This window comes from Anser cygnoides, chromosome 2, assembly GCF_040182565.1.
Source record: "Anser cygnoides isolate HZ-2024a breed goose chromosome 2, Taihu_goose_T2T_genome, whole genome shotgun sequence".
NCBI lineage: Eukaryota > Metazoa > Chordata > Aves > Anseriformes > Anatidae > Anser > Anser cygnoides.
In genome coordinates this window covers 40166360-40192500 of record NC_089874.1, presented here as the reverse complement: position 1 = coordinate 40192500, position 26141 = coordinate 40166360, and the positions used below count along the sequence as shown (strand labels likewise).

The window sequence follows — 26141 nt, the reverse complement described above, 5'->3', positions numbered from 1 at the left end:
CCTGTGAACAGTGGCATGAACCCCTGAACAAGCTTGCTTTTATGCAGGATAAAAGGGGATCAATGCAGAGGCAAGACGAGACTAACAAGGCAGTAGTGGGATTCAGATAGGCCTGGGCTGGTGCTTTTTCCTGTTTTGCTGGGAAAATCAGGCATGAAAATTCATTTCTTTATATGATGGAATTAACTAGCAGAGGTAAATACAAATGTACAAAATGGTTAGAATGAGTAAATGAACAACTATGAGGAAGGTTTCAGGAGATGTGAGGGAATTGTTTGTATTTTACGTCAAAGTAATTGAAAACCTGGAAGAATATATATATATATTTTCGATTCTTGATCATCTTGAAGTCATTAGACAAATTACCATAAATTTTCATAGAATTAATATTTTGCATTCACTTGAATGCCTGGTGCAAATATTTCCTACTCAGAAGGTGGGCTCCTTCTGCCAGGAGTCACCAGGCTGGTGTAAATTACACAGCAAAATTTAGTATTTTTTTTTTTTGATTCAAGGTAACAAAGTAAAAGTGTAGCACTTCTGTACCACCCTCTCATTTCTCTTCCTCCTCCTCAAAGGAAACACAGGAAAATAACTCAAAGGAAATCTGGTGAGATGCTTAACTGAGAACTGCTTGATTCAATGTTTTGAATCTACATCTTGTTGTTTATTTTTAATTCAGAGTTTAAAAATAGTATTTCCATGCTACACAACTGAAAAGCAAAAATAAAGCAAGCTCTTAATATATAGAAGTACGTTTCAAGAAACTGTACTTCTACATTAAAACATTTAATCCAAACAGAAGGTGTCATATGGAGAGTTTAAAAAAAAAAATAATGGGGGGTGGTGGTAATGGTGGTGGAGGGGGTGGTGGGGTGCAGGGAGACAAGATAAATAATAATTATTTTTGTAGAAGTTAATACTTCACTGGAATGACTGTGGCTTTCTCTCCCTCCTTGTTTTTGAACACTGCTGTGTCTAGTTTCTTACGCTGTCGCTATCTTTACCATGGAGCTTTACCATGGAAGTGTCTGTACTTTAACAACATTGCTGAGTATTCAGCACTAACGCCTTATTTAGGACAGTCTGTCTTTGGCATTAGTAAAAATTGGGCAGGTGCCTGGTGTCTGTTTTGTCTTCCAAAACCATTAACTCAACTATGAGGTACACTTACAACTTTTGGGGGATTCTAACCAACATCTCTAACATATCTTACTGTTTTAAGCCCAAATATTAAATAGTTGCCCTGGAATGAAGAAAGTGTATCAAACAGTTTCCTTTTTTGCTGGTATGCAACAGTTGTTTCAAGTGAAAGTGTTTAAGCTCTAACTCTGTGCTTCTATAAATATATAACAATACTAGTAACTTCAGTGTATGCCAAAACAATGTTATAAGGGAATAAAAAATGCTTGCTGTGTGTGGTATGCAGCCATTTTTTTTTCTCCTTCCCTTTCTTTATTGGTGATTTTTGCCATAGAGACATTATTTTCTAACGAATTGAATTGAGAAGAAATAATTTCCTCAGAAGCCCCCTTTCAGCTTCGTTTCTAACCACCCTATTAATACTGAAAGTCGTTGCAGCCACCTTTTCATGTTTACAAAATTACTGAGAATTTTATAGGTTCTTTTTATTTGTGAAGATCAGAATAAAAAAGGTTGTTTGTTTGTTTGTTTTTTAATTGTTCAATAGCTGTTAATGTATACTACCTCGTATTCCAACATGCATATTAGATTCCAAAATCCTTGTCTTTTTATAACTGGGAGGGAAAAAAAAAAAGGTTAAAAGGTGGATCTTTCATTTATATGGCTACTGGTTGGTGTATGAAGGTCTTACTGCCAAACTCAGGAAGAGTTTTTCCTAAGTAAATGCTTTGGGACTTGATCTGTGATTTTTGAAATGCCTTTGGGTGGTGAGATCAGATGTGTAAGAATGTAGTTGTGTTTATTTTTTTACATGAACCCCACTGGTAGAATCCTTAGGGATTTGCTGTAACAAAGATATTTATGAGAATATTGCCCTTGGCTACAGTTTGAAAGAGAGCAATGTGGCACAGGGACAGATGAAGGGTAGGCAAAGTGGTGACTCTTGTAGGAGAGAATGGCAAGAGTCTCATAGTTCTGGATAACCTTTCTGATATGTAGCACTCAAGCAAGTTAGATAATGGAAATGTGCAAAAATCTTCAGTCAGATTTCTACTTCAAAGGTCTGCTTGTGGAGTAGTTCTTAAATGATCATAATTCAAAGAAGCATGAGCAGAAGGATTAGTTCATGCAATGGGTGAACCCAGTATATGCTGTTGTCTGTATGCGGTATGGGTTTAATTGGAGAACAGGATTCTTGGGAATGTGACTATTATATTTGGCCTTTGGTGTGAGGCAGATGTTGGTACACAAAAATACTTCTGTGTTATTGCACACTTCTTGCCTTAAAGGGATGAACTGGGCAAGAAGATGGTAAGTAAAATCTAGTGGGTTTGTCATAAAAGTTCCTCAACATGTCTAGGTTTACATTTCCCACATGTCATACATAGTTAAAATGACAGAGCAAACGGGAAACGAGGAAAGTTACAAAATCAATTTGTATATGAAGTCTCCTTTACTGATGATGTATAGTTCTAGCAAAAAGTGGGAGCTCTTTACCCTCAGTTCAGTAAAAGATCTGAAGCAATATAGAGAACTAGCAAAAGAGCCTTTTCAAAGGAATGCATCTAACATTTCTTTTCATTTAGATGAAGAAATTAAATAGCTGCGTAATCTATTAAGAATACATGCCTGCTGATTTATAAATATATATATACACATGAGCACATACAGAGGTCTTTTAATTAATTGCTGAGGTAATGTATAAACCTCTGCCCCTTTAAATTTGATGATTGAAAAATGAAGAATTCCTGCCCTTTAAATGTTCAGCTTTCACAGAGGTTACAGTAAATCTCTTAATCTCCCAGGCACTTATTCTCCTCTAGGTTTTTCACAGGCATTTATCCACAGGACATTCATTTCCAATCTGTATTTAAATCCAGGAATAACTATGTGGGCTTTGAGCTATCTGCTTTCATGCACTCCTAATGGGCTCTACCACAGGAACTCTGGATGAGCTGGAAAAAAATAGATTCAAGTCCAGTCATATTTGGCTTCCATTTCAGCTTGAGTTGAGTCTATTTATTCTTGTTGAAGAGAGCATTAAGGAAAGTAATTATTTGTGGGTGAGGAAAAGGCAGGAAGGATCTAGAATAAAGGATTTATTCTGACTTTATAGAGAACACCAACATGTATCAGATTTTTCAGGCTTATAATGGGTCATAGTGGAATATATCTATGGCATGGAGGGGAATGGAATGTGAGGATTTGAAATATATCCTGGATTTTTTTTCAAGTGCTCACAGCACTTTCTTTCTATTCCTTACAGAGCTTGTAGACTGGATTCTTAGATGTAAATGGTCATAGCTTCCCATTGTCCTGTAAATAAACAATAAGGCAAAGGAGCATGTTTCCACATTGCTTAGTAGATGCTTTGCAGTTAATATGCTAAATGGCTTTATTTTTTTTTATTTTATTTTATTTTATTTTATTTTATTTTATTTTATTTTATTTTATTTTATTTTATTTATTTGTAAGAGAAATGTAATGTTAAATTAATAACATGATGTGAAAAAGCACAAACACAATGTTCTTTTAAGTAGTTACAATGAAGCTGCATCTTGACCTTCTGGCATTTTTCTCCCTTGTTCATCTTGGAACGATTTTCAGTTCCTTAAGAGAATGAGGGAGATTGAAAGAAACTGTGGTGAAGAGACTTTTAGTTTTTTATTCCACCCTATGTAAAATAACCTCAATTTGAACATTGTGTTAAATTTCATTCAATAAAATGTGTGGTATTACCAATAGACATAAATCTTTAAATAATCGTTTCTTAATCTTCTCCAGTCTTTCTTTGCTGATTCGAACTCTTCTGGTCTTGTAAACATACTAGATCAAACATCAAAGATAGCTCAATAGCCTTCTGTCAGTAATGCCAAGATTCAAATCTTCTTTTCCATATTGGGTATACTTTAAATATTAATAGTATAAAGATTTAGAACAACGGTCATTGTTTTCTTGTAAAATGTGCTTAACTTGAGATATTACCTTTGAAAATATTCTTACTAGTGAGCATGCAGATCATAGATGAAATGTTCAGTAGAAGATTTTTTTAATTGCATATCTTTGTCACCTGGAATTATAAGTAAAAATAAATAAATAAGTAAAATGGTGCTTATTAAACTCTTAGCATATTCTGTTAGACTTTTCCAGCACCAGGAAAGAGGATCTTACTCAGATCATTATTCATACCGTGAATAATCTTCTGGGTAAATGGAGAATAGGAAGAAAATTCAGGTCCAATCTTGTGAGATGATACTTGCTTCTTTCATTTTAGGTTAATGAGCTCATGCCATAGAGTAAATACTGTGATGGGAAGCAGTGGTCTCAGACCAGTATCTTGGCCTCTTGCAGTAGCACAAACAGAAAAATGGAAGAGTTGCTGATTTGTAGCAGCTTAAGGTTTGACTTTAATTTGCTCATATGCATTAACTAAAGAAGAGATCATTCAGTGTTATCCAGATATTTATTAAATTGCCTGAACAAGTTGACATTAAACCCTCCTCTATTAGGAGCAGAATAGTGATGAGCCTTATAACTTGTTTTTTATTATTATATTTATGTTTATTCCTTAAATGTTCAAAGCTCTGGCTTCTGAATGATCTGAATCAGTAAATTTACATATCATGGGGTGTCTAACTCAGTTTTCTGACAAAGTTAAATAAACGTTTATAAGGATGCACAATGTTTCTGTAACCAGGAAAGCGTTTACGATTACGATTTACGATCACTACATTTATTAGGTTCTTTAAACCAGACACCCTTATATTGACCTGTGTGTACCAACCTATCATTACACTTCAGAATCCTAACTGAAGTTAAAAAATAAATAAAATAAATACATTTTTTTAAAAAAAGGAAAAATAGGGCACTAATAGGGCACTAATCTGAATAATAATAATAGTAATAAAACATATGTTTGAGTGGGAGTTTACCAAAGCTAGAAAGCTGTTTTTTAATGAATTAACATTTAATGATAGCTCTTCAAAAACCTTCAAAAAGCTAATGATAGCTCTTCAAAAAGTAGTTTGGTTATGCTAAGTTCTTCTTTGCTATGGATTGATGCACATTGCCTTGACATGCTTAGCAGTAGCATTTCTTAGTTGTTGACCATAGCAATAAGGAGAATTGGTGTGTGGAAAACCCTTGTTCAAAACAGCATTTAACTTGCAAGTCATAAAGGCTTATGCTGAGTGATATTATCCTTTCTGATGGAATTTTTTATGATTTTTATGATCATGATAATGTGGACCAGAGACCAGAAGATTCTTCTCCCCAACTTATTGCTTTTTTTTTTTTTTTTTTAAACTTAGGAACTTTGGTGTTATAGTCTTTCCTTTATTTTCTTTATTCATTCATATCTGAAAATGAATTTAAGGTATACTCTTCAGGATTTGAAAGCTTCTGAAAAACTGAATTCTGTCTCTTGTTAAAAAGCTTACACAAGGTTCTGTTTGTCACTTACATGTTCAAGTGTTAATATTTCACATTTGAACTTAATTAATTTTCCCAGCATTTAATAACTGCATTTAAATGAGGCCTGTTTTGATGGTTAATTACTAGAAATTTATAGCTGTCTTGATATTTGTAATACACCAATAATTAGAATGAAAGCGCTTACAAAACCATATACAGTGTTTGCTTGTGAAATGTTTATTCATCCCGTTTTTGGAAAATCACTGTAACAGTAGTGATTATAGGTACTCAGTACACTGTTCTGCAAATTAGTTTGTATCAACTTCTCAACTGGTGTATTACCTGATAGTCCAGCAGACATTTTCACCTAGATCGATGGGAATGAAGTAATGAAGGGAAAATTCAGTAGCTGAATAAAACTTAGGAACCAGTCCAAGTGGAGGTGTTGAATATGAGCTGTGGATGTTTCTTGACTTGCCCCAAATCATGTGATGAATTGCTTGAACTAGAATGAAGGACATCTGATTCATGTGCTGTTTTTTGTGGTTTGCCTTTCTTGTGGCATTTAAAGCCCAAAACTGACGGGTAATTCCCTTGTCACTCTCCATATCTCCATTATTAGCTTCCCTCTTCAGAAGCATACTTAAACACTACCAGAATACATATAGGTGGCAATAACTGTCAATAGTTGGTAGAAAAACTGATTTATATCACCATAGAGGGAATAACTTGGATATATATATTCACACTTCCATTTCTATTTTCCAACATCAATCTACCAAATGCCATTGGTATTTTGCTTATTTTATTATCTTGGTTACACAGAGAAGTACATTTTATTATTTTAGCTTGCTATCGGTGTCCCTTGAATATTTTGATTCCAAAAAATTAGATAAAGTAACTGTCAGTTTAAGCAAGTATTTTTCCCATCTCTCTTACTTCAATGTGTTTTCATGGCATGTGGGGAAAATAAATTACATTGTTGAATATAGTGAATTTGTATAAGTGCATTAAAATGATAAAAATAGCATCATTTGAAATATTTTGCAGTTATTATTATTTATGGAATCATCAAAGAATTGAAGTCCTCTTTGAAGAAAATGTGGTAGGTCTTTCTTCATCCACAGATCACTGACAAAAATCAACTATATATTTGATATCATTTTAAAAGTAATATTTCAAAACTTAACTTGGTTGGAGGATTTTTATCCTTTAATATTCACCCTGATAATAGTATTTATTTCTTTGTCTTGTAATATATTTTATCTAAAACTTTGCCATCTTAACAGAACTACTGCCATCAAATTCTGAAGAGAACTGTGCTTACGTTGATATGTTTCAAGGATAGCAAAAGGAAAATTAAACCATGTTTCTTTCATCAAATCTTGATGGATGACTTGCCTGTCTGCAGAAGTTCATTTTTTTTTTTTCTCTAAATTTTAGTTTTAGTTTGTTTTGGTTTTCTTTTTCATTCATTTTAATGACAAACAGAAAGAATAAACCCCACTCCACTAACAGTTTCAGGACATTATTTTAGCTGGAGAAGATTAATCATTTCAGTTCTCATAGGACAATAGAATAACCTAAGCATAAATGTTTTGTTATGCTATGCATATTGTTTAGGGATAATAACATAAACCAACAAATAGGTCCACAGAGATCAAGGATGGAAATTTACAGCTGCGCCATTTCTCAATGCTTAATTTATAAGATGTAAAGATAGGATTATGAACTGGAAATTATTCAAGTTTGCAGTACCAGCCAAATTCATAAATTATTTTACTCATCTGAAATAGAGTTGAACTCATTAAACACTGAAGCATACATGCCAAGAAATTGTGGTCAAATGCTCAGGCTCATGTCAATAAGCTGTGCAGTTCCACTCCTGTCAGCCACACTGAGCTTTGCTCTCTGAGAATTTTTTGATGTTGCACGTAAGCCTCCGTGAATATCAGTGTCTTTCAGTTTTGTTCGTATTGTCACTTTTATCTAACCCATTTAACTTTAATGGATGGATGGACTTAAAAACCATCTGCAGCTACTATTAATATCATTCTTCAGTGGATGTATTTCCACAAGCATTTGATAACAGCTGTTTGAGCATAACACTTTTACTTCCTTTGTATCTATTTTTACAGTATCTTTTTTTTTTAAGTAATAAATATTTGTCTACCAGAAAATGTCATTCATAAAATTTTAAGAATGCCCTTTCCAAAAGTCCTTTGAAGTATTTGAATTTACAAGTAAAATACTCCAGTATACATTCTATGTCAGTGTTTTAAAAAAGTAAACACAGTTTACTTTAGTGGTATTTCTGGCAGTAACTTATCATAAGTTTGTGTTAATATAAATCTCCCTTTATTTTAATTATATGTAAGTGTGATATTCTGGCAAATGAAAGAGATTATTTACTCTAAATATTGCATTTATCAAAAGGTTTAGAAATACAGTTGCATATTAATGGTTTTTGCTTTGATGGTCGTGTAATGTGTTCACTCCTTGTCTACTGCTTGATGTGTGATATACCTAGTTAGTAGAAAAGCTTTCTAATCAAATAAAAGGTTATACAAAAATAAAACATACATAGATTTTAATGATTAGAGATTATTGCTACAGGTTATACATCCATGAAGAGGGAAAGGAAATTCTTTGCCCCATGTGAATTCCTCTTCTGTTGTGCAGGTAATACCTTCACTTAATGTTAAAATATGGGGTATGGGTTTTGGAGAGCTGGAAAAATCAATGACCTCTTGAGAAACAGTTAACTGAAAATAATGATGTTGCTTATATATTGCTTTTGGAGCAAGAGAATATATTTGGACTAGAATGACTTTTTGTAATTTTCTTTCAAATCACTGATTGGTCAGGTATTACAGTGGCCTCAGTGAGCTTTCAATCTGAGGCAGAAGTCCACAGGAAGAAAAACAGATTTCATTGTAGTGCTCAGAACCGCAGGATACAAGAAAGGGAAAGACTGCAAATAAAAAAATAAAATCTCAGCAGCTACTTTCTTTCCTTAAGCATTGTTCCTGTTTACTGTACCTGAAACAGGGATTGTATGCGCTGGTAAATGTAGCAGCTCTTGGACAGTATTCCAAGCAAGTAACAAAGATAGTTTTTATTCTCTTTTACCAAGTTGTACTCTTAGATAGTTTAGTTGATGTATTTTCTATTTATACTCAATAAATGAATGATACAGAAGTTTTAATTAAAAACTTGCATCAGTTGGTGATGATTATGCATTTTGCATTAGATCTTGGTGTTTCAAAGAGTTGATGCCGAATGAAGCGTTTAGTAATAGGAAATAAAATGAATCCCATCTTCACGCTGCCCTGTAAGTAGGTGTGGAAAGTCTGCCAAATGGGTTATTGATCCTTTTTCCTTTGTGTCTCGTCAGCTGGCTGGACTATTATTTACAGATTATCTGATATTCATATTATTTTTCTTTTGGCATTCAAGAATTTATAAGTAATTCACTGCTTTGAAAAGTCTTGGTCTGGAAAGGCAAAAAAAAAAAGTGACAAGATCACTTTCTGAGTAGGATTTAAACAGACATCTTTAGGGCAAGAGCAACTTCTTGCCTGCAGACTGTTAAACCACATATTTGGAGATAAACTCTCTTTTTAGTATTAGATACCCTTAATGGAGATTCTGTTTTGAGCACAGAATATAACACCAAGTGTGTATTCTCTGAAAAAATCTATGTGATGATGGCATTGCAGGGATTTATTTTCCATTATAAGCTTCTATATTGTCTTGACAGCTGCACTGTTGTTCTGCTACCTTCAGCATGCTTACTAGGTTAGATTAATTCTAAGTCAGTCTTAGCGATGTGGATGTACAAACCCATAAAAATCCAAACAAATAGGACTTTTTGTGATAGGTCAGTGATTTCCAAAATGTGTACTCTGGGCTGTATGTTCTGATAAGTAACTGGCTTAAATAGCAGCACTGCAAACAGAGTTCTGGACGGAAGAGAAAGCTATGTTTTACAGCCATTACTGTAGGATGCAGTCATGACTGTGGTTGGCATTGTACTACTTTGGCTGAGAAAACTGCCTCTGCTATTATTCTATTGCCTTTGCTATAAAGTTTCTAGATTTAGTACTTAATTTTACTTATTTATTTATTTTGAATGCTAGCCAAGATAGAAAAGAATGCTTCTTTCTCTGAAACCATATTGTCTTTTTTCACTAGGAGAATATGTACCTAACAAAACCAAACAGCTATTGTAGCTGGTTACCTTGTTGAATGTGCCATCAGATATTCTCGCTTTTCTTACCATAATCATAGTTACAGATAGTGAATAAAAACTCTGAAGCAGGACTTGATTGGTTTTCTAAATGTGACTTTATAGCATTGCTTGTATTAGATGCTAACTTGTAGTGTGGCTTCTAGCCTGAGCTGAGTTTCTTGTGGGTTTACAGATGTATTATATTAAGGTACCAGCCAGGCTATATTAAAATGAAATACAAATCTAGCATTTTTTGACAGCTCAAGTTCTTAATAGTTCTGTTTTCTAGTCCTATCATTTGAAAGGATCAAAAGAAGCTTGATAGTCTGAAATTTAGCACTACGTTGCTTTGAGGATAAAGTCATCTGTTTTCGTGTTGTCTAAAACCAACTAATCTGTGACAAAAAAAAAGAAAAAGAAAAAAAAGAGAAGTCCAGATTTTATTTATTTATTTATTTTCAGAACATAAGGAAGAAGTGAAGAAGGAATGTTGAATTGTTATTACTTGAATTTAAATGTGCTTAAAGTAACTGATAGCAATATAAGTACTGCCCCCCCCCCTAAAAAAAAAAAAGTAGCAGATTTAATTTCCTCCACTAATTGCAGCAGCAGTCTAATTGCAGAATAGTAGATGCATTTCCAGCGTAAAAGGTAACAGCTTGAAAGTGCTGTTTTGGCTCAGCTTTAGCTTTACAGAGCTAAAATGCTAAGCCCCAAGAAAGAGAATCTTTGATGACCCATATGCTAATAACTCCTGGCCAATATTACTCCTGATTACAAAGGGATTTGATAAACTTCTCTGGTAAAGATTGCTGTTGTCTTGTGCCACCAGAGATTTCTTAGCAGCAGTTCTGAGCAAGTGGGTTCGTAGGAGTCCACGTATTTTTGCCCTGTTCCTCAAAGGTTTTCCCCGGGTTATTTCATTCTGAATATGTTTTTGTGAATATGATGTTATTACTTGCCCCATCAAATTTCAAGGATGACATAAGACTACATGTGGCAGTTGAAGTGTTTTATTTTGTTTACTAGCAATCACTTTTGTGTAACAGCTGCTGTAAGGGTAGTAGAAATTTTATATATAGACAAATACAAGAATTTCTTATTCTGCAGGCATTTTAATCTTCTGGCAGGGTTCATTTCAGGCTCATAGTTTGTTGTTCCTGTTGCATGTCTATTACCTCCTATTAATACTCTTGTATCATCATTGTTTTAAGGAAAGGCTTTTATGAAATGTAGGCTACATTTCTGTTTTAGCTATGCTATGATATCTCTCTTAATACATCTAGCATCTAACTTCTCAGAAGTATGTGCTCAAGAATTGCTTTTCTTGTGTAGCTAACAGAAATCGTGTAAAAATTCCTAGAGGCAGCATGTAGTTTAAAAATAAAGCAACTAAAGCTCCTTATTTGGGGGTTTAAGCTAGTTATCTGCAAATATTTCCAGAATGTTTCTTAACCCACCGCAGCAATTCAAATAAGACACATTACAGAAAAAGGAACAGGATAAGAATTAAACTGAGTCTGATTTTGAAAGGTAAGAGGAACTCCCTGCTGAACTGACTTTCCTGGTTTGTTTTTTACATTTTCAGTATGAATGACATGTGAGGGATAGGTCATGGTTTACAAGAAGTCACTTGATACTTTCTTTCCATGGAACACTTCAAAGTTTTGCCAAGGTATTGCTTGCTCTGTGCACTTAAAGATGTTTTCAAAGTTGTTCTTTTTTTTGTGGTAGAAAGCGTTTACCTTGAGTGCTACTAGTAGATGGTAAATACGTTAGCTTTAAGATAATGTTTTTCTGTGAAATTCAGTTTTGAAGGGACACCAAGGAGACAATAAGGGAATTGGTATCAAATCTGGAGAATTGTACTAATCGTTAGTAATCTCCTAATAAGCTTGCTGTATATGATATTTTGTGGCCTAGAATCGAAGTTCATTTGTTTCTCGACTAAATTCAGCACTTAGTACAGATGACCAGCATTTTATATAAATACTACTTCTCCTTTTACCTTCATCTCCAAATTTAATTAAATGCATGTGCAAGACCAAATAATAACTGTGACACTCTGTTCCCACACAACAAATCCACATGTCAATTATGAGACATTTGATGTCTTATATGGTTTCCTGTCTGTTTGTGGGAAATGTTTTCATTAGGAATTAATGTCTTATGGAGAACCAGCTGAGCTCCAGTATCTGCAGCAGGTTGCAATCTGTTGCCTTGTGCTAGAAATTTGATCTCCAACATTAAAGGACAAAAGAATGGTCTGTAAGTACTGCTTCTGAGAAAATTCTTTGAAGCAGAGTCTTAAAAAGCAGGATTCATACCTTCTTGGGCTAATATGTTCTTTACTCTTTCCCTTTACTTTTCCAGCTGCCCTTGCCACCAACCTGCAGGATAAATAGGATAAAATTCATCATGTAATTTATCAGGACTTCCTTGAGTTATTTTTGAAGAACAAATTAAATATGCTCATATGAAATGAATAAAAGCTCAGCAATATACAGTTTTTATGTATATAGAAATACATTTAAGCTACAGTGCTTTACATAATTTCATATTAATACTTGATATTCTTGATACATGAAAGGGAAATCCTTGCCTTGTATGTTTTATCTTGAAAGCATATGAATGGCAGAGAACTTCGTTCTTTTTTCAATTAATTAGAAATGCATCTACTACATGTGACTAGTCATAGTGTACTTTTCACTAGAATATAAAGGTTTATTTGTCATATCTGAACTTTCACCAAGTTATCTGATCCTGTTTCCAAGAATGGTTGGTTTTCATGCAAGATAGAAAGAGGGTTTTTAATTGAGTTTGGTTTTGGCTTCTGAATACAGAATTAAATACAAGTGTTCATTTTAACTTTTTCACTACCTTTTACTTTATATTTAGCTGCCTGCTGCAACCTTTTTCTATTTGAGTCTAGAAAAGAAAACCATAGAAATACTTCAAAAAATAGTCATGCCTTGACATTAGTTGTATTTTCCCCATTTCAAGTCTGAGACAAGAAATTCTTTACTATTATTAAAGTTATTTTCCTTATCATACTAATGCTTCAATTTGTTATGCTGGCAAATTGACAACGACAAGTTGAATATGAGCCAGCAGTGTGCCTTGGCAGCCAAAAGGGCCAACTGTACCCTGGGGTGCATCAGGCACAGCACTGCTGGCTGGTTAGGAGAAGGGATTGTCCCGCTCTGCTCTGTGGTGGTGCGGCCTCATCTCGAGTGCTGCGTGCAGTTTTGTGCACCGCAGTATGAGAAGGATATAAAACTGTTAGAGAGCCTCCAAAGGAGGGCTGTGAAGATGGTGAAGGGTCCAAAGGCAATACATCTGAGCAGCAGCTGAGGTCCCTTGGTTTGTTCAGCCCAGGGCAGAGCAGGCTGAGGGGAGGCCTCATGGCAGCCTGCAGCTCCCTCACGAGGGGAGCGGAGGGGCAGGTGCTGAGCTCTGCTCTCTGGGAACTGACAGAACTTGAGGGAACGGCATGGAGCTGGGACAGGTGAGGGTCAAGCTGGATGTTAGGGAAAGGTTTTTTACCAAGAAGATGGTTGGGCATTGGAACAGGCTCCCCAGGGCAGTGGTCAAAGCACTGAGCCTGCTGGAGTTCAAGAAGCATTTGGACAATGCTCTCAGACACATGGTCTGATTTTTGGGTGGTTCTTTGTGGAGCCAGGAGTTGGACTTGATGATCCATGTGGGTCCCTTTCAACTCAGAATATTCTATGTTACAAAGTATCTTTTTAAATAAGAACTCATAACTCATAACATAAGAAGTCATAGGCAGTTCACTTTCACTGTCTCTGATAAACTTGCAGAATATTTCTCAGAAGCAAACAGTAGCAAAAGCTTCTTGTCTGTGAGAAAACAGGTATAGAGCTGAGTGTTGCTTTTTCCTGATTTTAACTGATTCTAGGAATGAAGACAATTGACTTTGTGGTCCAAGCTGTCATTTTCAGTGTTTAAAGTGAATATTGTATTCAATATTGAATCAGTATTGAATTTGTATTTTTACAAATTTTGCTAAATGTTGTAGTATTTCACACTGTATACATGCAGACACACGCACAAATGGGATATATGTGTATGTGTGTGGTGCTTTAACTGTATAGTATGCCAAAACAGAACGCGGAAAATAGCACAATGAATAACCGTACACAAATTTGCAGGTGTTACATTCTGACAGTGGTTTAAATTGTGACCAAAATATCCTGTACCTTTCCAGCTGTTTGTCATTTCACAGCCTACTCAAATGACAAAAAATTAGTCCAATTCCATATGTTCTGTCCTTAAACAGTGGAGTAATTAGATCTATTTCTGTTATCGTGTTAGAAACATTTAATTTCCAGAACAACAAAACAGAATTTTGAAAATACTTCCGATTCTGCATGTGATGAGAGTTGCTTTAAGTATGCAGTATAGACAATGTTATCCAAATAATAATAATTGTCATTATTGTAATAATTGATTTGTAACTGAAAACCGTCACTTTTTTTTTCTACCTTTAGTACCACCCAATTTGTCATGGTTTTATAATAACACAAATTATTGGAATAGTTTCAGATTACAGGAAAACACTTTATCATCTGCACATCTACAGATGGTTTATTATTTTGATCAAGCCTGTAATAGTTGCTTTATAGAGCTCTTTGTTTGATTTTCAGTGGTTTGTGATGATTGTCAGAGCTTTCCATTTGTTTTGTTAAATGTTTCAGTATTTTCAAACACTTCCTTACTAAATTTAGTCCAATAGAAACTGAGTACTTACAAATTCCTGTGCTTTTTGTCTTCTAACAAATCTACTATTGCATTACAGCCAAAAAATGCATTTAAACACTTTTATTTGATGTTTCTAAAAAGTTATCCCCTTTTGTAGATATTTGGGTGGTCAATGATGGGTACAATGTATGCAGTCTAGGAAAGGGGCCAAACCAGTGTTTGTCTGCTACTTAATCCAAGTTAACAATCTTTTGTACAAGTATAGCTTTGTTTTGTTCTAGAATTATTAAGCCTTTAATTTAATTTAAAGGCATTAGTCCTTTACATGAATGTTTTGGCTGTGTTTAGTCATTTGTAGATTGTTGCTATTTTTTCTCATACAGGGTTCTAAGAAATTCTACTTACAGATTTTCTTCTCTGGATAAAATAATAAATAGTATTTAAGCACTTGGATGCATTGTTTGTTCATCACAACTGTTTGCACAGTTTTGATAAATACAATCTGTTTTCTTACTGGGATTTTTTATTCCTTCCAGTACTTTAAGAAGCTGAGTTTTCAAAAGACAAATTTATTGATTTCTCCAAAGTAACTGTATCTATATAACTTGTTGCTGGAAGAGTTACTGGAGTGTCTCCCAGCAATGAACATAAGCGGGATGTGTTGTGTAACACTGCCCATGAGTGTGAAATGAAAGAGTCTGGGACTATATCTGAAGACAGTCTAAGAAGAGGGTAGAAAGGCTTGAGAGAGTTATGGTGATGAATTTGATCCATTTTGGTCACTTTCAAACACTTTCTTTACCTAAAATTCTGTGGGTTCAGTAATGAATCTGAATACAAAGCTGAACACTTTGGGTAATGAATGATTTCAGTTAGCAGTCAGCTATTTTCTGAAATCTTCCCTTGTTATATCTTTTTAATTAACCCATTAGGAATCTGATGAAATGATGTGATAACACAGTTTTGGTAGTCACTCCTTCTCTTGTTAAGTGTTTTGTATCCATGAGAGGGCACTATAGCATGTATAACAGATGTTGAGATGAGTTGAATAGACAGGCTAAGAAAAGATGCATATCTTTAGAGGTGTAGCTTCAACATAAAGCTGAGAAGTATCATACGCTTATTTCATTCCAAAGCTGAGGCAAGCTACTTTTGCTTCTTTAAAAATTTGAACAAGGGTGACTATGCAGAGACTTCACAGCAATTTAATACAGACTATGAAACAATTAAAAAAAGACAGTACAGTTCTGAAGTATTTCCTGTTTTGTGTTGTTGGACACTGAAATTATTTAAGCACATGTATTCACATGTCAAGATCAGGAGGGAATTTAAATTTATTGGAAAGAAAGTGGTGGAAAGAATGCATCTAGTATCTTTTTATTTATTTTTTTTTCATGACTCACTGATACATGAGATAAAAATAGTGATTTTTGCTTTGCATAGTTGTTTATGAATCCAGGCAGTGTTAAAATGCAGAAGTTAAAAGCCTGCCACCATAAGTTTAAATTATAGTAGCAACTGCAGAACTAGTTTTTCTACATGGGGAAATTAAACCTAATAACATGCTCCCAACCCCTGAGTGGCTGTTGTAAGAGCACCAGGCACAAGAAACTTTCATAGTATGGGGCTTGAAAGAGTTCTGCTGAGGAGCAATTGAAGCTAGCACTGTTTGTTTGTTTTTATGGTGATTTTCTATATTGGGTCTCCAGAGACTATGTTAAAGTGCTGAAGCTTAAAGGCTTCCATGTTTTTGAGAGCTTGGAGGCTATCTACCGTCAGTGTTATTTGTGCACCAACCCAACTGTTTCAATTAGCAATTTATCGCTGGGGAGCAGTAATGGATTTTTAAAGTTTAAAGATAGATTTGAGCTCTGATTGTCTACAACAAAATTCGTGATCCAATTGGGAAGATCGTGTAGATGCTGAATTGTTACAGGATTTAACCCTTTTGTTTTGGGAATCATTTATTAGTATGTTTTTATAAATACTGTTAGAGTTGCAATTTTACCCGTTCCACTCTCTACTGTATTATGAAACTGAAATCTGTGTAAATATACTGGAAGTTGTGTTATTACTCCTATTAGTTTAGTAGACTAAAATAACCTTACCCATACCATCAAACTTCTAGTCCTTTTGCAAACTCAGTAAACTATGTTGTGAAAGCACAAGAAATACATTATCATCTCTCAAGAGGTGAAAAACAATATCTGCTTTTGTAGTGCAGAATGTCAGTCTTGTTCATTTCCAGAAAGCACCTAGCCTAGATAGCTAGTTAATTTTCTGAATGTGCTCATATTAATTTGGGCAGAGTAGAAAGTCTTTAAGGTAATTGTCTGAAAAATCTGAAGTATGCTACTGCATATCAGTGTAATGGAATATTATTTCAGTATTTGTTTTTGTAAAAGAACTAATTTGTATTAACTGCTAGTAAGAAATGTGTTCTTCTAGAACTGTTTTTCTGATCTTGAGTTCTACAAATTCGCAGCCTGTTTTGTAGCCATCTAAAATATGCCAGTCAGAGGAGGTCAGCACATTGTTTTGAAACGGGAATTTTATAAACCCATATGGAAAGATCAAGGTGAGAGCTGGGTTTACACCTTGTGCAGTGCATGTCTCACAGCCAGGGACACCCAGGCTGGGGGTGCCTGGGTTCCTGGTGGGCAGAGGGCTGTAAGGCTGATGCCGGCTCTGCGCAGCAGGGGTGGCATGGGACTGCTGAGGGAGATGCCCAGCATATGTCATGCCTGCCTTGCAGCATAGGTATCCTCAGGGGTTTGTGGAGTTACCTTTTTGTAGGTTTAAACTTCTTTTTGTTTCTTCTTTCCCAACTCTAGGTATAATTTAATGAGCGAGGTGGGCTTTTGTTTATTTTGTGGAGTCTGTTTGCTTGCTTGTTTTCCCTCCAAATAGAGTCCACATATCAGAAATCACATTGATTTCTGTGGACTGTTATTACATTGGGAATATGGAGGAACAGCTGACCATGACTGGCTTACCGTGAGAACTGCATTTCTGAATTGCCTGCCATACATCTCTGTTGAGGCGGGATACCCAAGAGGTGTTTTGTTAGTGCTACTGCAGAGCTTTTTGAACTATAGGAGAATGTTGTCAGGACTGCCGATAAATTTCAGTCACAACTTCAGCAAATCAGATGTGTCAGTGAGAACTTCAGCAAATCAGACAAGACATTTTCAGCTGTCATTTTAAATTTGATGTCTTACTCTTTGTGGGGTTTGGACATACAGAGGAATCTTTTAAAGGGAAAGTTGATACAACTGCAGTTCCACAATTTGCAACATTACAAAAAAATAAAAATATCGAAGGCCTTCAATCTCTACTTAATACAATTTAAAAAGGTAGATTAGAATGGATTACAGAGCTGTCAATTCCAGTATGTCAGTAATTAGTTGCAGGGAAGCAGGATGAATTGTTCAATATGTCTGTAATACTCATCGTGCATCACTATGTCCAGCGTGTCATCCAGAACTGAAGAATATGAAGAAACTGTAGATAACAGATTGTGCAGAGAGCCACGTGGTTTAGCAATATTTGCCAGAGAGGAACAAAAAAGGTGAAGGATATTTTGTGTGTTTTTGTTTTAAGCATGAACAGATTTAAAGTTGTAACTGCTTTATTCTGGTTAAAAGAAAATGGAGTGAGTGCCCCTAATGGGACACTGGGAATTTATGGTATGGTGTTGAAACTAAGATCGTGACTAACAGCACTTCACACCATGTCTGTGGAAGCAGTTATGTTTTCAGAAAGGATGTTATGCAGAAGGTCACATCTTTGCCTTCTGTCAAGATTCTTGTACAATGCAGAAAGTCATCTATACTTTTAAAATTAGTATAAACTGTTGACTGTACTTAGAGTGTGGTGGCTGCTTTAAAAATTATTACTTTGCTTCCTATTTTAGAAACGTTTTTTCCCATAGTTGCGGAGTGCCTGAATTGTCCCAGTTAAACAGCTTCCTAAGGGTTTTGAAGAAAGAAAACAAACAAACAAACAAACAAAAACAGCAACTAGGGATGAAATCCTGTCTCTGTTAAACAAAATTTCTGTTTATTCAATTTCGAATTTCTGCACCCATGTCTGGACGGAAGAAGCATGTACTTTTTCAGATACCAGTTAAAGCCCTTTGGTCCTATTGGATTTGGGGGAGATTTGTAAATTCTTTGCATTTTAGAAATAAAGCTAGACTATTTTTTAAGACTTTAAATGTTGACACCAAGTTCTGGCCAGTTCAGAGTGTCCGGCAGGCAGGCTTTGATACAGTGAGTACATTTCTTGCAGTCAGAAGACTGTGGAGAGCTTTCATTCCAAATTCAGGAGATCCTTTGCAGCTGTAAGAGTATAGACCTGCTCACTTATACCACAGATGAAGGATAAGTAATGGCTTCAATATTACTGCAGAATAAAATGTTACCACATTTTAATGGTAATGGGATAGTTCTTCTATCCACATTCTTCACCGTTTCCTGTCCTGTATGATCCTTATATTTTCTACTTCAGTAGATTCCAATATATTGATGTGTGGTAACAGCTGTATTTCTGTGATATAGATTCTGTATTTAGAGAAGTCTCTCAGGATGCCTACTGCACAACTAAAAATTACATATAGTAAAACAGCTTTTCTGAGATAACCATTTAATTAAGCTTAGGGATTTCTTGGTACAACTGACAAGTACATACACCTTTTCCCTTCTTTCATATTTGAGCAAAATGATTGAAAAAATAATAATAATTAAAAAAAAATGTTATAGAATAATTTAGTATGGATTTTTTCATCATTCCCTTGCTAAATTGCTTTGATTTATTCAGTGTGAGGAATAATTACATTTCTTCCTTATGCTGAGTATCAAAGCTCTTTTTAAGGAAGTGAAATAAATTTCTTCCAGAAAGTGGAAAGAAATTAAGTTGACAGTGGCTGTTGTGCAATCTGACTTGATCTGTGGTTATGCTGAGATTTATGAGGTTAAGATGTTGATTCAACATGATTACAGAGTACTGTAGGTCTTTCTTAAATTTGACTATTCCTCTATATGCCAAGATAGGTTCTTTTTTTCTTTGTTTGATTTGGTTATGGGCTACTGGATATTTTAAGATCTCCAGTATTCTGTTAATTGTAACTATAGTCTGGTTTTTGCTCTGTCATCTGATTTTATTCTACATCCACTGCAATGGCACTCTCGTTGTGCTCTGGTTCCTCTGTGATGTATGATGTGCTGGGGTACTTATCTGAGAACACTGTTATCCATTAGCTTTGATACAAACACCATTAGTTTATTTAAAAAATAAAAAAGAAGGGAAGAAGGAAAGAAAGGAAGAAAACTATTGAAATGAGGTGAAATGGATTATTAATTCAATAGAAATCTTCCACCTCTGTCAACATTTTTTGAGGGCGTTTTCCCTAGCTGATCTTACACTCTGCATTAGTGCAGCAGACAGTCCCACAGAGCCCTGGGATTTAGCAGCAACAGCAAATTGAAACTGCTTTAAGCACTCACAGAAGTGAAACTATCAGGCTGCCAGTGAAGTGTGATGTGCTGCAAGTTCAGATGTCCAGCCATCATCTGGTGGTGATTCCAACAGTCAAAATGATGGACAGCTGAACTGACTTAGGTATGTTCCCTGGTAGTGCACTCTGTAAAGAAGGTTCCCTGCAGTGAACACAGTAAACCAAAAACCTCAGGCAAACCTGCATAAAGGAGAAGACTTCTTTGTTTACTGCATGCTTTTTTTGTTGTTGTTGATTTAAGGATATAGTTGCTGATGTATATCTACATATACACACATGGTTCTTTGTGATTTATTTCATGGTCTTTGCACTAACATTCACCAAGTACTGTACAACTAGGAGGGACTTTTGTAGCTAAATATCAGCATAAATAAGAATCATTTAGAGCTGAGCAAAATCCTAGCTTTTTATTTCTAGGCAGAAAACATTAATCCCCTTTAATCCCTTGATAAGGGAATCTACTTAGAAATGGGAAGGCTGATACCCTAAGAGAGGGTAATTCTCTTGTTGGTTTGTGAAAAGGTACAGAATTAATATGAAATATAATGAAATGTTGAATTCAAATATTTTTGTAATCTTCTCCATCATTACTGCCTGTTTAATGATTATAGTGACAGACATCTGTGCCCTGGATGATCTTATGTCAGGAAAATTATAGGTCCATCTGTTTTTAAATTGCTCTGTGGTTTTCCATTTTGTTACAGGCATGGTGGTTATGACCACTGACTATTCTAGGAAGCCCATCTGTACAGTACTTAAAGATTGTCTGGTAGATGGAGTAAGCAACAATGTCCATTATTATTTTGTCAATTTTCAGTACACTTAGGATATTGTTAATTTACAAAGCTTAAATAATAAAGGTTAAGTAAAGGATTAGGAATGCTTTCAAGTACTATATTAGGCCTTTTTTTACTTTCTTTGACCAATGATACTCATAACATGTCTAGAAGATAAGGAATGCTCTATATTTTTTCCCATTTAATAGCTATATGTAAGATTCTTAGTTTGAAGCCTGCTTTTACTGCTTATAATGACATGCCAGAGTGTAATAAGCTCTTCACTTAACTGTAATACCATAAATAATGATCAGCTTAGGTCAGACATAAATTCTCTGAGGTCTAATTTTACATTTGGTTCTAGTATTTCTTTTTAACTCAATGTATGCCTGCCCATAAACAGTAATTAAAGCTTGCTAGCAATGTAAAAACATGAAGACATGGTTAATAAACACAGGAAGTTAATCAATATAAGCCATAGTAGCTGATAATTAAATATATATATATATGTATCTCGAAAGATACTACTTATATATGACTTTGCATGACTTTTTATTTTTTTTTCCCTTCTGGGCTATCAGTAAAGCAAAGAAAAGAGTACTTACTACAAGTGCTGCCGCCGTAATAGCAGCTCCCTTTTGCAAGGAGTCTCAGTGTAAAAAAGGTACAGGTACATAGATCTAGTCAAAAGGACCAAATATGAGCATATGTTGTAGGGCCAGGAAGCAAGCAGATACAGGCATTCTCTAGAGTCACCCTGTCATTGCAACAAGAAGTACTTGGCATTATTTAAAGCTCTGACTATTTTTTAGGGCTTTGACATGCTGAAAAATAATAGATTTGAAATATTTATGAACTCCAAGATCAACACTAAAAGTTTGTAAAGGCCGGCTGCTGACAAGTGGTACCTTGCATTTGTGCCTTGTGGCACACATCATACAACACCGCTGCTTAATTTCATGAACCCATGTTTAGTTTTGTCTTTTTTCCACAGGGCCTTTCTCTTGTTAAGTGCATTAGGAGAAACAGTTATCAGATTTTCAAAGGAACTAAAAACTCTTACTATTTTTCTCCTTTTACATCCCACTATTTTAAAATGAATATGCTTAGCAGTGTAGATAAGACATTCTGAGTCCATGCTTAATGACAATATCAAAATCAAAATACATCTAGTTTTTACCTTTAACTGATCCAACATGTATTGTGATATATACAAATATATTTGCATCTGGGAGCTTACAATAAAGATGAAGAAATTATGAATTATGGGCTCATACATTGCCTTGGCTTCTGAAAGACAAATTGCATTTTTCTGTGTTTAATTTGCAGTGCAAAAATATTAATTGGATTGTTGATGCAGTGATTTTTCAGCTATTATGACAACAAAACTACTTCAGTGTTAAATCAGAAACAGACCCAGCTTAGAAATTAAAGATTTCACAGGGAAGGTGTAATAGACTTGACTGGACATCAGATACCCTTCTGTTGATTTCCATAACCTTTGGCACAATTTGTGTTGGCAGTTGATAAGGCAAGAGGTGATTTATGAATTTCCTTGAGGAAAATGGAAGGCACTAGGAATAATTGTCTGGTTTTAACAGAGAATGTTTGCATATGTACATTACAGCATCTTGCACTTCATTTCTGCATGGCCATAGAGATGGTAAAAACACCTAGAGGCTTCAACTACTTCTGCCTCCTCATATACATATAGTGAGAGCTGGAGACAGCTGAGGATGCTCCAAGCACATCTGTGTGTCTTACTGACTTCTGCTGAATTCTTCTAGTTTGGATGTTACTTTTGGTTTACCCTCTCTTACTGACTGGCTTCAATCTCCCATGTCATTAACAGGACACATTTCTCTAATAATAAACTGCAGCATGCTTAAAAAAGAGGTGGCAAAGATTAGGGGAGACGTGTATCATCTTCTGGAGTTGCAGAAATAAGGAAGACGGACAGGAAGGGGCTCAAAAATGTTAAAGTCCAATGCAAAATAGTTGGTGGTTATTCAAAAATAAATATGAAGCATTTTGCAAGGAAATCAATGTTTATATTATTTCCCATAGGTCATATTTTTCACTTGGTAAGGGGCATGAAAAATAAATGTAATTTGTAGAATTAGACCGGCAGGAGAGCAGTATAATAGGCTGTACTTTAGGTTTGATTATTCCCATGTCCATAAGGTTATTCTCATTTGGAACTTCAGGGTTAAAATTCTAGTTTCATAACTAGCTATCTGATAGCAGCGTAGTGTGTGAATGACAGGAGCCAAAAATCTGGATGATTGAGTTAGTACTGGATCATGTTATATTTGTTACAACTTTCCTAAAAAATAAATTTAATGCTGGCAAGAAGTGCCAGATTGACAGCTCTGGAATCTTATTTATCTACTGAAAGAGAACAATTCTGACAGTAGAATTACTCTCTTACAGCACCAAAACTAGGTTTAGTGGGATTCGCTGCAGAATGTAAGGAAGCAACTTTGTCCTCAAACCATTAAACATTTAGTTCCTCTGCAGAGGTTAGCAAGCTTTTGTGCTGCAATGGCCAGGCACAGCCTCATGAAAGGGCTTGAAGCCATGTCGTGAAAGAGTCCTGGGTTATCGCTGGGAACATAGTAGCTGGACTGTGAAACAGGGTAAGAGACCGGCCAAGAAAACACTGTGTCTTCCCCAGCCCAGGCAGAAACAGACCTTTCAGCTTGTTTCCAGAAGGATTCCCCATGGACTGTCATCAGGCTTTCTGAAGGGGAGAATGAATAGGGGGCAGAAGAAAGGGCAGGAGTTGCCTGTGTTTTTCCTTTGCAAGCTGACACCTGTGCTTTCATAGTGCAGAGAGGAGGGCAAAGTCCTCCTGCAGACTGCTCACTGCAGCCTTTGCAGGGCTTGCCTTGGTTTTAGAATAAATGTTTGTATTCTTAAGTGTTGGTGTTAGAATATGTGTAACCTCTTTCTTACAATATTGTATTTTTAACATGAAGTCTCTTTAATGATAGAGAAACGTTACTAATTTTGGCCAAGACTCTTTGGCTTTTGTTGTTGTGTTTTACTTCAGGATTACATTTTAACTCCAGCTCTTGAATATCAGTTTTGCATTCACCTCGTTAATTAATTTTCATCCTGAATAGCATGACAGCCTCCAACTCTGGTATACTGTGTAAACGTGAATTGCAGAGGTGCAGTCTTTGATATAGTTGGCTCTTGAGCCATCACTGTTATTGTAAACGAAGACTGCTTTCAAAGAGTGTTGAGAGATTGTTTTGACTTGGCAGTGTCTGTGGAACACCTGGGAGTTACACTTTGTACCTGTGTGTAGCCTGCTGCTTTACTTATGGAGCTGAGCAATGGCTTCAAGTTTTCTATCCTTTCCAAGCAGGATAATACAGAAAAGCGAAGGGAAGTGATAATATTTCCATTGGCGATTCTATCTGAGCAGCATAAGTTTGAAAGAAGTTCAGAAGAGCCTTTAAGATTGTACTTCTAACCATGAATGACTGAGATGTTCAGATAGTGTGGACTTAGATAAAGCTCAGATGTACTGAAAGATATGTAGTTTTTTTGATAGTAGTAGAGGAAACTGATGGAAAATATTGTTTAGAACAAGATTAGATAGCACTCTGGAAAATATCTTAAAGCACTCATATTAAATCAGCAGATTTGCCACCTCTGATAAGCTGTTTATTAGATCTATGTGTCTAATATGGGAAAAAAATATAAAACTTATTTTTGCATGTTTTTTAGTTTGATTTTAAATGAATGCTAGTTCCTACTGGATTAGGGCCAGAGAAGGGCTATGAAGCTGGTGAAGGGCCTGGAGCACAAGTCTTATAGGAGTGGCTGAGGGAACTGGGGTTGTTTAGTCTGGAGAAGAGGAGGCTTAGGGGAGACCTTATTGCTCTCTACAGCTACCTGAAAGGAAGGTGTGGGGAGCTGGGGGTCAGCCTCTTCTCACAGGTTGCACACTGGAACAGGCTCCCCAGGGAAGTAGTCACTGCACCAAGCCTGTTGGAGTTTAAGAAGTGTTTGGACTGTGCACTTAGTCACATGGTCTAAAATTTTGGGTAGACCTGTGTGGTGCCAGGAGTTGGAGTCGATGATCTTTATGGGTCCCTTCCATGATATTCTATGATTCTATGACAGGTAACTAGAGATAGGACTAGAGGGAATGGCCTCAAGTTGCACCAGGGGAAGTTCAGGTTGGAAATGAGGAGACATTTCTTCTCAGAAAGAGCAGTCAGGCACTGGGATGGGTTGCCCAGCGAGGTGGTGGAGTCACTGCCCCTGGGGGTGTTCAATGAAAGGTTGGATGTGGTGCTCAGGGACATGGTCTAGTGGGTGACATTTGTGGTAGGGGGATGGTTGGACAGATGATCTTGGAGGTCTTTTCCAACCTGATAGATTCTATGATTGCACAGCCCAGCATCCTTAGGATTTTAACATCAGCTTTACTAGAACTGTGGAAATGCCCACTAGTTGTCGGTATTAAAAACCTGGTGTTTGGGAGAATAGAAAAGAACCAGCAGATTTAAATTAGAAATTAGTTTTCTAATTTTGCTTCAATAAAAGAAAAATCTTTTTTTTTTTTTTTTCTGAAATACTGGCTTTTCAATAAAGACCGTCTGTTTCTCCCAGAGCTATAGCAACTTCAAAGGGTCTCTCAGCGCTAGCACAGCTTGGTTAGAAACAGCCAAGAGGATGCTGAATATTTGTACAGCCTTTCTAATTCCACAAGAGACTAAACACATTTGCTGTTTTATATGCAAATAAAAGAGATGATGATATAAAATGAAAATAAAGAGTAACACAAAATGCATTCTTCATGTATTTTGCACTGAATATGTCAAAACATTGCTACTCATAATTAAATGTAAGTGCAAGAATGAATACAAGATTATTAGTTAAGTTCAAAGTTGAATGAAAGCCAATCAGACTTTTTCAAATTTGTTGTTGTTAGTTTTACATCATAATGCAGCATACCGTATTGTTATAATGCAATACAGAAATGGATAAAATTGTTTGCAATTTATTTGAACTATGCACATGTATCAATAAAATCCAGGCTGAGATTTCTCTTTTTCACTGTCTGCCTGAGGAAGTATTTGTGAGCAATTTTGGGATCACATTGGAAAAGAATAATAATTGTTGAGACTTTAATGGCTCCATGGTAGGAGTATCTGTGAGTAAAAAAAAAATTAGCAGAGAAAGTATCCTTGCTGAGGAGAAGCAATCTGAAGTGGTTCATGAATATTCTTTTTTTTTTTCTTTTTCTTTTTTTCCCCCCATATTACACTGTTAAATTGTTACCACTCACTCTTACTGAGGTGCCACTCTC

At 35.6% G+C, this 26141-nt stretch overlaps 1 protein-coding gene and 1 long non-coding RNA gene across 15 annotated transcripts in view; one reads left to right on the top strand and one right to left on the bottom strand.

Annotated features, from left to right (window-relative positions):
• Window positions 1-26141, top strand: part of ZNF385D (zinc finger protein 385D) — a 447042-nt gene that overhangs the window by 114035 nt on the left and 306866 nt on the right. The gene's annotated exons all lie outside the window — the stretch shown is intronic.
• The window catches only part of LOC136790047 (uncharacterized), a 62273-nt gene that overhangs the window by 33393 nt on the left and 2739 nt on the right, over window positions 1-26141 (bottom strand). For 7 of the 9 annotated variants that reach the window (XR_010829225.1, XR_010829227.1, XR_010829224.1 and 4 more), the window contains exons 3-4: window positions 21415-21489; window positions 12118-12180 (exon numbers count right to left, since the gene is read on the bottom strand). The exons of 1 other annotated variant lie outside the window; for it this stretch is intronic. This is a non-coding gene — a long non-coding RNA (uncharacterized lncRNA). The remainder of the gene's footprint in view (window positions 1-12117; window positions 12181-21414; window positions 21490-26141) is intronic. One more of the 9 variants, XR_010829226.1, reaches the window with a different exon arrangement.